Source organism: Clarias gariepinus, unplaced genomic scaffold (genome assembly GCF_024256425.1).
Source record: "Clarias gariepinus isolate MV-2021 ecotype Netherlands unplaced genomic scaffold, CGAR_prim_01v2 scaffold_36, whole genome shotgun sequence".
Classification (NCBI taxonomy): domain Eukaryota; kingdom Metazoa; phylum Chordata; class Actinopteri; order Siluriformes; family Clariidae; genus Clarias; species Clarias gariepinus.
Genome location: NW_026521003.1, coordinates 59,905 through 73,036, shown reverse-complemented (window position 1 = coordinate 73,036; position 13,132 = coordinate 59,905). Strand labels below are relative to the sequence as shown.

Genomic DNA, 13,132 nt, shown 5'->3' with positions numbered 1-13,132 from the left:
CCTAGACACAGAGTCGGTTGGCCATACGTCCCATTCCTGTTCTTAACTCGCCCGTGTTGACTTCCCCTTGTTTGAAAATAGAAACTAGTGACAGACCGAAGCGCGCCGTGTGTGGAGAAATCCCGGAAGTGTTTACGGCGTCCGACGTCATGGATGAGAGGTGTGTTCTATATTTATGTATAAATATACGATTCATTTAGAATATATATAGAATATATGATTTAGAATATAGAATATATGATTCATATATTTATATATATTATATTTATATATAAATATACGAATCATTTGTCTTTTAAAGATTGGCACGCTAATGAATCTGTTTCATTTGCATTGGACGTTCAGGCCTATTACGAAGGAACAGAATATCTAAATCCTTGTGTTTCACCAAGATGTTAATGTGAGGTTATTGAGGTCGAGCCGGTTGACGACTCATTTCGAATCGCAATGACGTTTGCTGTGTAGCCGAGGACTAAGATTCTAGGTTTTGTCTTTCTTACACAACAGCAAAGGCCCTAAATATGACTCCAAGTTTCAGCAGTTCGTTGAGCCCAACTTCTCAGTATATGATGGTTAAAAGACCCAACTTCTAGACTTAAGTCCCTTAACTATAAAAGCCAGTGAATAAAAAGGTAACAATGCATGATGAAGGTTACAGTACATGTATGACTAAAGGTGTTCTGTAGTCAAGTTCTTAAGAAATATGCTTTTCACACCAAATTTGTTTATTAAAATGCATCCAAAAAAAGTCCAACAATAATGTTGTGAATCAGCAAATGAATTCATATTTCTTAAATTGAAATACAACAAGCACCAAGAAAGGATCTGTCACTTTGCAGAAAACATTTGTTTAAAAATAACCAATCACATTCCATACAAACTTAAATAATTCTTTTGATTGTGTAAAGCTGCTTTGTGACAATGAAAATTGTTAAAAGCTCTATACAAATAAAATTGAATTGAATTAAATATATTCAATACTCCAAGTTTCAGCAGTTCGTTGAGACCAACTTCTCAGTATATGATGGTTCAAACACCCAACTTCTAGACTTAAGTCCCTTAACTATAAAAGCCAGTGAAATAATGTGAATACGAAGTTAAGGCATGACCAGGTTGCAATGCACATTAGCTGATGTATGTTTGGGAGCAAATATAGCCATTGACAGACAAAAATCTAAGAAAGAGCACAAACACTTTTAAAAACAATAGCGTATATTAAAGTTGCTGCATTAAAAAAGCTTTTAGCTGGATCTCAGTTCCAGTGATGGATGTAAAACTAGCCATAGATCGTCAGACATCTAAAAAAAGAGCACAACTGCTATGATGGCATATGTTAAAGTTGCTGCATTAAAAAAGCTTTTAGCTGGATCTCAGGAGTGGGCAGACCCTGACTCCCCATTGCCCCACAGAAACCCTTGTCCTTTCAGGGGTGAGTGTTTAAAGTGGGCCGCCAAACTTGCCAGATAGGACTCGGGTTTTATTAGGTCTTTCCTAAAGATTTTATTATTCTTACTGATGTGAATAAAAAAATGTATTTAAAAAATTGTGTGGGGTTCCAGTGATGGATGTAAAACTAGCCATAGATCGTCAGACATCTAAAAAAAGAGCACAACTGCTATGATGGCATATGTTAAAGTTGCTGCATTTAAAAAGCTTTTAGCTGGATCTCAGCAACAGAGGCAAGATGTGCGATACCTCTATTAGTACATCTACCTGCTCAAAAAACATCTGGACTATAAACCGGTGGCTCTACTCTTCCACAAGATGATGTTTGAAACTGCCCATGTTCGGTGGTGGGAACTGAACCCCTCATTTTGTTGTCTACCAACTAAAGGTCAAAATACATATGCTAATCCAGCACACACGGCGGGAAGACAACCACTTCCAGTATGTGGAGATATCAAAGTGGAATTCTATCAAAAACAGAGCATGATGAGAAGGACTAAGATGTTTTACTTCTGGGTAAACACATTCCTTATCCCTGGATCAGTGGGGAACAGATTATTTTCCACAAACTTTAAGGTGAAGCTATATTTCACAAAAACATTGGAGGAACCATCCAACTCAGAGGACAGCCCTTCCGCATGCGTAACCAGTGACATGACAATGAACCGGATCATTATATCATTTTTCTGACTAATATTGATACCCAGGAAGGGATAGAGGCCATAAAAATATCTTAAAAAAGAATCCAAACGCATCCAGGCCTGAACAAAAGCTTTTGACTTTTAGAGGCATGATCACAATACAAGCACATGTAGGAAAGGCGTGGTAGACAGACCCTCCAGCCAATCTGAACTTTTAATTGAACGACGGAGGGAGAATCTGTCAGCGATCAGGTAAGAAAACCAGGATAACTGCATGTATTAATATCTGTATGGTGCAGGTAGTGATTACTGTAAATGTTTAAGATGTATGTAAAACTCGATGTCTGAGGAAAAACATATTGGGTCTTGCAATATGGGTCTGGGCAAGTTGGCTTTGACCATATTGGGTTTTGCATACATTCATAACAAATATTTATAATTATCCTGCTTAAATGGTTAAAGGGTCTTTTACGGACATGTTGGGTTTTTTCATACTGAGATGTTGGGTGATTTAAATGTTTTAAAGTTTAAATCACTCATAAAGGTTTTTAAAACCTATTTCTTTTAAATTAATTCAATAAATTAATTATATAAAAGTAAAATGATCCTTGGTTTTGTCTTTCTTACACAACAGCAAAGGCCCTAAATATGACTCTAAGTTTCAGCGGTTCGTTGAGACCAACTTCTCAGTATATGATGACCCAAAGACCCAACTTCTAGACTTAAGTCCCTTAACTATAAAAGCCAGTGAATAAAAAGTTAACAATGCATGATGAAGGTCACTGTACATGTATGACTAAAGGTGTTCCGTAGGGATTATGCACTACACTGTGAGAACATGGTACACTCTTATTGAAGGCCTATACAGTAGAGTCAGAGGTTAACCCTGCACCGTTTCATGAATCCTCCATTAGCATCTGCACATAAGGGGGGTCTTTTAACATGCTTAATATCATTGTAAAGCAGAACTTTTCAGATTTTTTCCTACGTTTTAAGGCTCTTTTCAGCTGTAATTTCCTTTACATTAAGTTGACTAGTGTTTAGATCTTTGCCGTTGTATGATAAAAGGTGTGCACATGCCACAGAATCAGAGGATTGCCATTAACGTCTCCTCTGCTGCAAGAGCACGCTAGTTTACTCCAGTTACAAGTATATTAGCAACAAGAATACATCTAGCACTTAATTGTATTTTCAGATGCAGCAGGTCTACATAAGCCCAGGTACAGCAAGTATCCTGGAAAATTAATCTTCAAAAATTGTGATGGAACCAATAAGGTTAAGAGGCATACATGTGAGTTACAACAGTCAGCGGTATGCAACTATTTACACATAAACTTCTGTAAGGCTTAACATTAATAGACTAGACAAGCACACCAGCAATGATCTCCCATCTTGATGAGGTTCAAGACAGCAGTTGAAGAGGGCATTAGGAGGGAGATGGATGAAACTTCAAGGTGATCACTGAAAAACATGCATCCTCCTTCAAACTCTTGCAGGTCTGGTCAAATAAAAAACACACAAAAAAAAAACAAGACTGAAAATACATGCAACCTTCACTGTGTTAAAAAAAAGTATATATATATATATATATAAGTACCTCTCATCCCTCCCCGCTGAGCGAGCTCGGCCGATCAGCTCTGTCTGGATCTCTGGCTGCGAGAGGTTACAGCATCACCAGGGAACCGAACTAGGGAGCACTTTACCACTGCACTACTCAGAGTCCAGCTAAAAGCATTTTAAATGCAGCAACTTTAATATATGCAATCATAGTAACTGCACTCTTTTTAGATGTTTGACGATCAATGGCTAGTTTTTTCTCCCAAACCTTCGTGAGTTGGTTTTTCATCAGCCTCTGACCCAACACTCCTACATCCACCACCTGATCATGGAAACATTAATCACAGAACAAACATTTTTAGAAATGCTGCATCACATGACCATATTTTATTTTTGTCCTAATTCCAAGATTACAGTATGTAAAGCATGTTTCTGATATACATGGGAAATAATCTATTACCAGATATTAAAGTAGAAAGACCGTGTGTAACAAAGAGTGTCGGGAAAAAATCAAACGCGTCACTCCGGAGTTAATGTGTTAACGACGCATGCGCGCGTGCACAGCGATGGCGGAAATAGAAACTAGAGCTGGGACGAAGCGCGCCGTGTGTGTAGAAATCCCGGAAGTATTTACGGCGTCCGACGTCATGGTGACGTTTGAAGCCTCGCTGCGATTGGCGGAAGTGGGTCGTGTCTTGCCGCAATGTGAGTGGATTTATTTTTATTATTTTTTTTAAGGTGCTCTGAATGTTATTTATGATGTATATATTCTCTTTAGTATTGTAGGTCTTTTGCTTTGTTGTTTTTTGTGTTCACTGTCTTGTTTCGTAAAAATATATATATATAAAACCGGAAGTAATTTCGCCTCCGAGTGGCGCAGTGGCAAAGCGCTCGCCCTATCATTCGGGGATCGCTGGTTCGAACCCCGGGTGATGCTGTTGTCCTCACACAGCCGGAGGCACAGAGAGAGCTAAATTGGCCGAGCTCTCTCAGGGGGGGTGATGACATTAATCATTCAGGGCGTCTGTGAGCCACGGCGTTCGGAGGAACCACGTGACAGCCCTTAGCCTGAGTGGTAGTATGTGAGAGCCCCCCCAGTAATTCGAAAGCAAATTGGACACGCTTAAATTAAAAAAAATTTGTAAATATGTATATATATTTATTTTCATTTGTGTTCTAATCGTATATTTATACATTCTATATTTATGTATAAATATACGATTCATTTAGAATATATATAGAATATATGATTTAGAATATAGAATATATGATTCGTATATTTATATATATTATATTTATATATAAATATACGAATCATTTGTCTTTTAAAGATTGGCACGCTAATGAATCTGTTTCATTTGCATTGGACGTTCAGGCCTATTTCGGAGGAACAGAATATCTAAATCCTTGTGTTTCACCAAGATGTTAATGTGAGGTTATTGAGGTCGAGCCGGTTGACGACTCATTTCGAATCGCAATGACGTTTGCTCTGTAGCCAAGGACTAAGATCCCTGGTTTTGTCTTTCCTACACAACAGCAAAGGCCCTAAATATGACTCCAAGTTTCAGCAGTTCGTTGAGACCAACTTCTCAGTATATGATGGTTAAAAGACCCAACTTCTAGACTTAAGTCCCTTTTTTCTCTTTGAATGTCAGTATGTAAACTTGATATGTTTAAAACTGTTACATTTGAAGGAGTGGAGAAATAGTGAAATATTGTTACCAGAGTGTGTTCACTTGGGTTTTAAGTTAATGAAAAGAGTTAATCTGTTGGTATATAAAAAAAAAAAAAAAAGAGATTGATAGGGGCCTGTAGCAGTGTTTACTCAAAAAAAAAAAAAAAAAAAAACTAAGTTCATCCTTTTTATTTATTTACTTTTCTCTCTCTCGTTTACAACCAGATGTTCACTTATGTTTCACTCAACACTAGGGGTCTTAGAGATTCTATTAAAAGAAAGTCTATTTTTCTTTTTTGTAAAAATGAAAAAGCACAATGTTTTCTTTTCCAAGAAACTCATTCTGTTGACTTAGACGAGAAATTTTGGTCAAACCAATGGGGAGATAAAATATTTTTTTCTCATGGTTCTAATAGGTCTGCAGGAGTTGCCATACTTTTAAATAATTTCCCTGGGAAGATTCTAACCACTGTTAGGGATACTTGTGGTCATTGGATAATTTGTGTTTTTGTAATAGATGAAAATGTTTTGATTTTGGGAAATATATATGGATACAATAATCATAACCAAAACAAAATTTTAATGTCTGAGGTTACAACAGTAGTTAAGGATCTATGCCATAGGTATCCTACTGAAGATTTTATTTTTGGGGGGGATTTTAATATGGTGATGGACGATTGGCGTGATAGATCTCCTTCAAAATATCTGAGACACCACTACAATCCCATATTGCTTGACTTCTGTAGTGTGTTTAATTTGATGGATGTATGGCGCACTAAAAATCCAAGTATTCAAGCTTTCACATGGTTTAAACCTGATGGTTCAGTCAAATCCAGATTAGATTTCTGGTTAGTCTCTGAATTTAGATCTGGTATGGAGTCAGATTCTATAGTTTCTGCTGCACCCTTAACTGATCACTGCATAGTTAAGCTTATTCTTAGACCTGCAAATGCTCATCAAAGGATAAAAGGTTACTGGAAATTTAATTCAAACCTTTTGCATAGTGAACCCTTCTGTCATGAAATTATAGCTATTATCAATAATATAAACGGAGACTCAGATTTTAAAACTTATAGAGAGAAGTGGGAATATTTAAAATATAAAATATGTCAGATCTCCATATTTTATGGTAAATTATTAAGCAGGAATAGTAAAAAAAAAGAATTAGAAATTATTAAAGAAATAAATAGCATCTGTATTAAATCTCTCTTAAGTGAAAATGATAAACAAAAGATACTTCTCCTCCAATCCTCGTTAGACAACATTTATGTGGACAAAGCCAAAGGTGCATACATAAGATCGAGAGCAAAGTGGATAGAGGAAGGGGAAAGGAGTTCAGCATATTTTTGTAGACTGGAAAAAAGGAGACAAGAACGTAACAGTGTTAAAGCTTTACTGATTAATAATCAAGAATGTACAGATCCTGGAAAAATTGCTAAGGAAATTTATTGTTTCTACAATAATTTATATTCCTCCTTTTATTCACATACAGATGCTGATGCTTTCTTTGGTCGTGTTAAGGATTGGATTCCAACAGTAGATGAGAGTTTCAGAAACGCTTGTGATGCAGATATTAGTATGGAGGAAGTGGAAAGAGCAGTGAATTGTTTATCATTAGACAAATCGCCTGGCTCAGATGGATTAACAAGTAATTTTTATAAGCATTTCTGGAAGTATATTAAAGACCTAGTTTTTAATATGTTGAAAGAAATATCAGAATTCAATATTCTTCCAACTACCATGAAGCAAGGCACTATCACTCTTATCCCTAAATCTGGAAAAAATCCTAAATTAATAGACAATCTTAGGCCCATAACCCTGCTTAATAATGATTATAAAATTTTAACTCAAATTTATGCTAACAGATTGAAAACCGGAATTTCACAGATTATTTCAGAGACACAGTCAGGTTTTTTAAAAGGACGCTCAATCCACAATAATATCCGACTTGTGCTTGATTTACTGGATTACAATTATTTAGTTGAAGATGGTTTCATTTTATTTCTAGATTTTTTTAAAGCTTTTGACATGATTGAACACACATTTATATTTCGCACTTTAGAAACATTTGGTTTTGGGAAAAATTTTATTAATCTAGTTAAATTAATTTATAAAGACACAAATAGTACAGTTATGTTACCAAATGGTATGTCTCCAAGATTTTCAATTAACAAAGGAATCAAACAGGGTTGCCCCATCTCTCCCCTGCTGTTTATTGTTGCAGCAGAGATGCTTTCCATTCTTATAAAACATTCTGAGTTTGAAAAGCTGACAGTATTTGGAAAACAGTTAGTCATCAGCCAGTTGGCAGATGACACAACCATTTTCATGAAAAATATTGACCAAGTTCCGAAAATTCTCCAAACCGTTGAGTTCTTTTCAAGGGCTTCTGGTTTAAAGTTAAATCTTACCAAATGTGAATTATTACCGATTCATAATTTTCCTCTATCAACCGTTTACAATATCCCTGTTAAACACACTGTTAAATACCTAGGTATACATATCACAAAGGATAATACTTCACTTAATAATCTCAATATTTGGAATACCTTAGATAAATGTAAGTCATATTTAAACTTGTGGTCTCAAAGAGACATTTCTATTATTGGCAGAATTTTACTTACAAAAATGGAATGCATCTCTAGACTCATTTACCCAGCCTACTCAATCTCTCTTCCTAAAAATGCAATAAAAGCTATAAACCAAGCTAACTTTAGTTTTATTTGGAAAAGAAAAACGCATTACATTAGAAAAGGAACGATGGTCAAAGAATATGAAGAAGGAGGTCTAAAAGCCCTTGACATTGAATGCATTAATGGTACAATAAAAATAAATTGGCTTAAATCCTTTATAAAAAATGAAAATAGTTTTTGGTTTCATATCCCCACCCAAATATTTATGAAATTAGGAGGTATACATTTTTTCCTTAGGTGTGATTATGACCTTAAAAAACTCCCTGTTAAGTTATCAGTGTTTCATCAACAGGTTTTACTTTATTGGAAAATGATCTTTAAGCATAATTTTAGTCCCCATAATGTTCCTTTATGGAACTGTAGATATGTTGTAATCAGGAACAAATCCTTATTTTATAAAAACTGGTGGGAGAAAGGAATATGGTCTGTCATGCAAATAATAGATAATACTGGAATAATGTCTTTTGAAAATTTTAGCTCTAAATTTAATTTATTTGACAGAAAGCAATATGATAAAATCATCAAAGCTATCCCACAATCTATATTTCAGATGTCTTGGAATTTATTGCAAAATAATATTACACCTTGTCTTCCTCAGCTTTTGGTGAATGGAGTTTCGATTACTAGTATAAGTTTATCCAATACTGTAATCCGGAATGTTTTTGTTAAAGAACTATATCTCTTTGTTTCAAATAAAAATTTAATATTTCAATATTTCTCAAAGGACAAAGTTAAATTATTAAGAACAAAATATTTGAAATTTCCAGTGGCACCAAAAGTAAAGGAAGTCCATTTTAAAATTCTCAATGGAGTGTATCCTTCCAGAGAATTTTTGAGATCCCGCTTTGGGTTTGATGCTAACAATTGTTCCTTTTGTGATGATCAAATTGAAACTACAGAGCATCTTTTTTATGATTGTAAATTTGCTTCTGCCTTTTGGGAAGATTTGCACTATTGGTTATTTTCTAAAATTGAAGATTTACATGCTTTAACAAAGGAAAATGTACTATTTGGCTTATTTTTGAAAGATAAAACATATGATTTAGCAGTTAACACAATTATTATTCTTGGGAAGTTCTTTTTGCACAAGAACAGATTTCTGAAAATGCTTCCAAATTTCTATATATTTTACAAGGAACTATGTCTTTATTTTCACTCACTTAAACGAATGAAGAAAAAGAATGCCTTAAGTCTCTGTAAATTAATAGAACATCTTGAACTTACTGAAAACCCCTAGTTATTTTTATTTTATTTATTCATTCTGTTTTATTTATTTATTTTTCCTTTTTCATTCTTTTCTATGTTATGCTTGTCTGCTGTCTGATCAAGGAATTTTACATTTTGGTACCAGGCCATGTATGGTTGTAATGTTTAATTCAATAAAAAAAAAAAAAAAAAAAAAGACTTAAGTCCCTTAACTATAAAAGCCAGTAAATAAAAAGTTAACAGTGCATGATGAAGGTCACTGTACACGTATGACTAAAGGTGTTCAGTAGGGATTATGCACTACTCTGTGAGAACATGGTACACCCTTATTACAGGCCTGTACAGCAGGGTCAAAGGTTAACCTTCCACTCTCTCATAAATTATACTTTAGCATTTTAACATACTGTATATCATTGTTAAACAGACCTTTTAAAAAGAGCAGAATCTAATCATAATCCTACTACAATGAGCTCTTGTACAACGGTACATTTTACACACAGACTCAAAGGTCAAAGGTCAATCCTGCACTGGTAATCAGGCCTATTTTGTAGGAACAGAATGCCTGATTAACTTGTGTTATACCAAGATGTAAAGGTGGCATTCTAAGCCTATATTTCTGATCAGAATGATTTATATATATTTTAAAGAACTTGATTGGGACGCTTATGAACACGTGCGTTTTTATGCTGCTTTTAGGCCGATAAATCTGTTTTAGAGGTCAAATGTGCATTAGACGTTCAGGCCTGTATCGGAGGAACAGAATATCTAAATCCCTTGTGTTTCACCAAGATGTTAATGTGAGGTTATTGAGGTCGAGCCGGTTGACGACTCATTTCGTATCGCAATGACGTTTGGTCTGTAGCCAAGGACTAAGATCCTTGGTTTTGTCTTTTCTACGCAACAGCAAAGGCCCTAAATATGACTCCAAGTTTCAGCAGTTTGTTGAGACCAACTTCTCAGTATATGATGGTTCAAAGACCCAACTTCTAGACTTAAGTCCCTTAACTATAAAAGCCAGTGAAAAAAAGTTAACAATGAATGATGAAGGTTTTTATTAAAATGCATCCAAAAAAAGTCCAACAATAATGTTGTGAATCAGCAAATGAATTCATATTTCTTAAATTGTCGTGTCTTGCCGCAATGTGAGTGGATTTATTTTTATTATTTTTTTTAAGGTGCTCTGAATGTTATTTATGATGTATATATTCTCTTTAGTATTGTAGGTCTTTTGCTTTGTTGTTTTTTGTGTTCACTGTCTTGTTTCGTAAAAATATATATATATAAAGCCGGAAGTAATTTCGCCTCCGAGTGGCGCAGTGGCAAAGCGCTCGCCCTATCATCCGGGGATCGCTGGTTCGAACCCCGGGTGATGCTGTTGTCCTCTCACAGCCGGAGGCACAGAGAGAGCTAAATTTTTTTTTTTTTTTCTTGCTCTTTGTCACAATTCTTTAATAAGAACAAATTTAGTCTTTGGAAATGAAAAACAAAGTAAACTTAACATACAGTATATAAAAGAAACAGAATTAACACTTTCAACATGGAAAAGTGTGAAAAAAAGTGTGGCTAAATCATTTTAGAAAATACATTCAAATTTAAAAAGTAAAGAAAGTGGACAAAAGAACTCTCAAGGAAGCTCCAGCCTGCAGAGACCCCAAGTTACGATCCCCCAGCATCTACTAAAACAACCCATAAGGAACAGAAGAAGGAAATAAACTCACTTGACGATCTTAAACATTCTGCCTGTGTAGAGACGCATGTTGCAAATATAGAAATTGAACCCAAATAAATTAAAGTGTAACAGATTGTCACCAGAATGGCTGAGCATCTAGTCAAGCTAGTCGCAACTATTTATGTAATGCAATAAAAAGGAGATGTTGAAGAACAAGGACACAGTCTTAACCTTAAAAAAAAAGTCAAGTCTTGCTAAAATCCTCAACTAGGGATGAACAACTCCAACAGGTGGATTGCATGTTAGGTTTTCAGAGAAGTTTAAATTTCTTTGGGGTCTCGGTCAGATACAGCTTAGTGAGAACTTAAGGTCAGCCTTCCCTTTTTTTTTTGGTAATTAGAGGACAATAAAGAGACACGCTGAGGATGGGTTACAAGGGGACATGGCTGAAGAGATACGAGACAGACTCGCCGTTGTGGGTCCGACGAATAGCTTCTGCGAGGATCATCGAAATGTCAATAACCTGTATCTTAGGACAATGCTTCATCTTCTCCTCCTGTGGAATGGTGTTGGTCACAACTACAGCTTCAAAGCAGGCATTGTTGATGCGCGAGATGGCAGGCCCTGAGAAAATGCCATGGCTGAGGATAGCATACACCTTGGTTGCACCGGCTAATATTAACTTGTCAGCAGCATGGCAGATGGTGCCGCATGTGTCAGCCATGTCATCAACCAAGATAGCTACACGGTCTTTCACGTCTCCCACCAACACCATGCGATCCACCTCATTAGCCTTTTTCCTCTCTTTGTGAATGAGGGCAAAGTCAAAATTCAGCCGGTCTGCTATAGACGTGACCCTTTTAGCTCCTCCAGCATCTGGAGAGACAATGGTGCAGGTCTTCCATTCAGGGATGTTTTCCTTAATCCACTTCAGCACAGCAGGCTCAGCATACAGGTTGTCCACGGGTATGTCAAAGAACCCCTGAATCTGAGAGGCATGCAGATCCATGGTGATGATTTGATCAGCTCCTGCAGTTTGGCGGAGATTGGCGCCCGACTCTTGTCCTTTTTTTCTTGGCGAGCATAAGGAAAACAGGGGATGACTGCGGTGACACGGGAAGCCGATGCCATCTTGCAGGCGTTAATCATAATCAGCAACTCCATCAGGTTGTCATTGATCTCTCCACAGCCACTCTGAACGATGTACACGTCTTCGCCACGTACGCTCTCTCCAATCTTCACACATGTTTCTTGATTGCTGAACTTTTTCGTGACGACCTATTATGAATACGTGCATTTTTATGCTGCTTTCAGGCCAATAAATCTGGTTTAAAGCTCAAATGTGCATTAGACGTTCACGGCAATTTCGGAGGAACAGAATGCCTGACCAACTTGTGTTATACCAAGATGTAAAGGTGGCATTCTAAGCTTATATTTCTGATCAGAATGATTTATATATATTTTAAAGAATTTAACGATTATGAACATGTGCATTTCTATACTGCTTTTAGGCCGATAAATCTGTTTCAGAGGTCAAATGTGCATTATACGTTCAGGCCTGTATCGGAGGAACATAATATCTAAATCCTTGTGTTTTACCAAGATGTTAATGTAAGGTTATTGAGGTCGAGCCGGCCGACGACGCATTTCGTATCGCAATGAGGTTTGCTCTGTAGCCAAGGACTAAGATCCTTGGTTTTGTCTTTCTTACACAACAGCAAAGGCCCTAAATATGACTCCAAGTTTCAGCAGTTCATTGAGACCAACTTCTCAGTATATGATAGTTAAAAGACCCAACTTCTAGACTTAAGTCCCTTAACTATAAAAGCCAGTGAATAAAAAGTTAACAATGCATGATGGTTACAGTACACGTATGACTAAAGGTGTTCTGTAGTCAAGTGCTTAAGAAATATGCTTTTCACACCAAAAATTTTTATTAAAATGCATTGAAAAAAAGTCCAATAATGATATTTTTTTAAATAAAAATGATTTTTTGGATGACCAACAAAATTGGTTTCCTTACATAAAACATGATAGAAAAAACAACTCGTCTGAATATATCTGTGTAATAACTTGTTCTAATGAATACGCCTGTATTAAAGAAGAAAAAATACAAACAAAAAAAATAAAGAACTAGTGTTGCCATTTAAGCTTAGTGTCTTTACAGTATAGTAAAACATTTAACAAGAAAATGTAGTGTGACCATTTATGTGACTGTTGTGAATCAGCAAATGAATTCATATTT

At 35.9% G+C, this 13,132-nt stretch overlaps 1 pseudogene; it reads right to left on the bottom strand.

The window, feature by feature from the left end:
* Positions 1-10,692: 10,692 nt before the first annotated feature.
* Positions 10,693-12,309, bottom strand: LOC128517134 (ribose-phosphate pyrophosphokinase 1-like; annotated as a pseudogene).
* Positions 12,310-13,132: the final 823 nt, after the last annotated feature.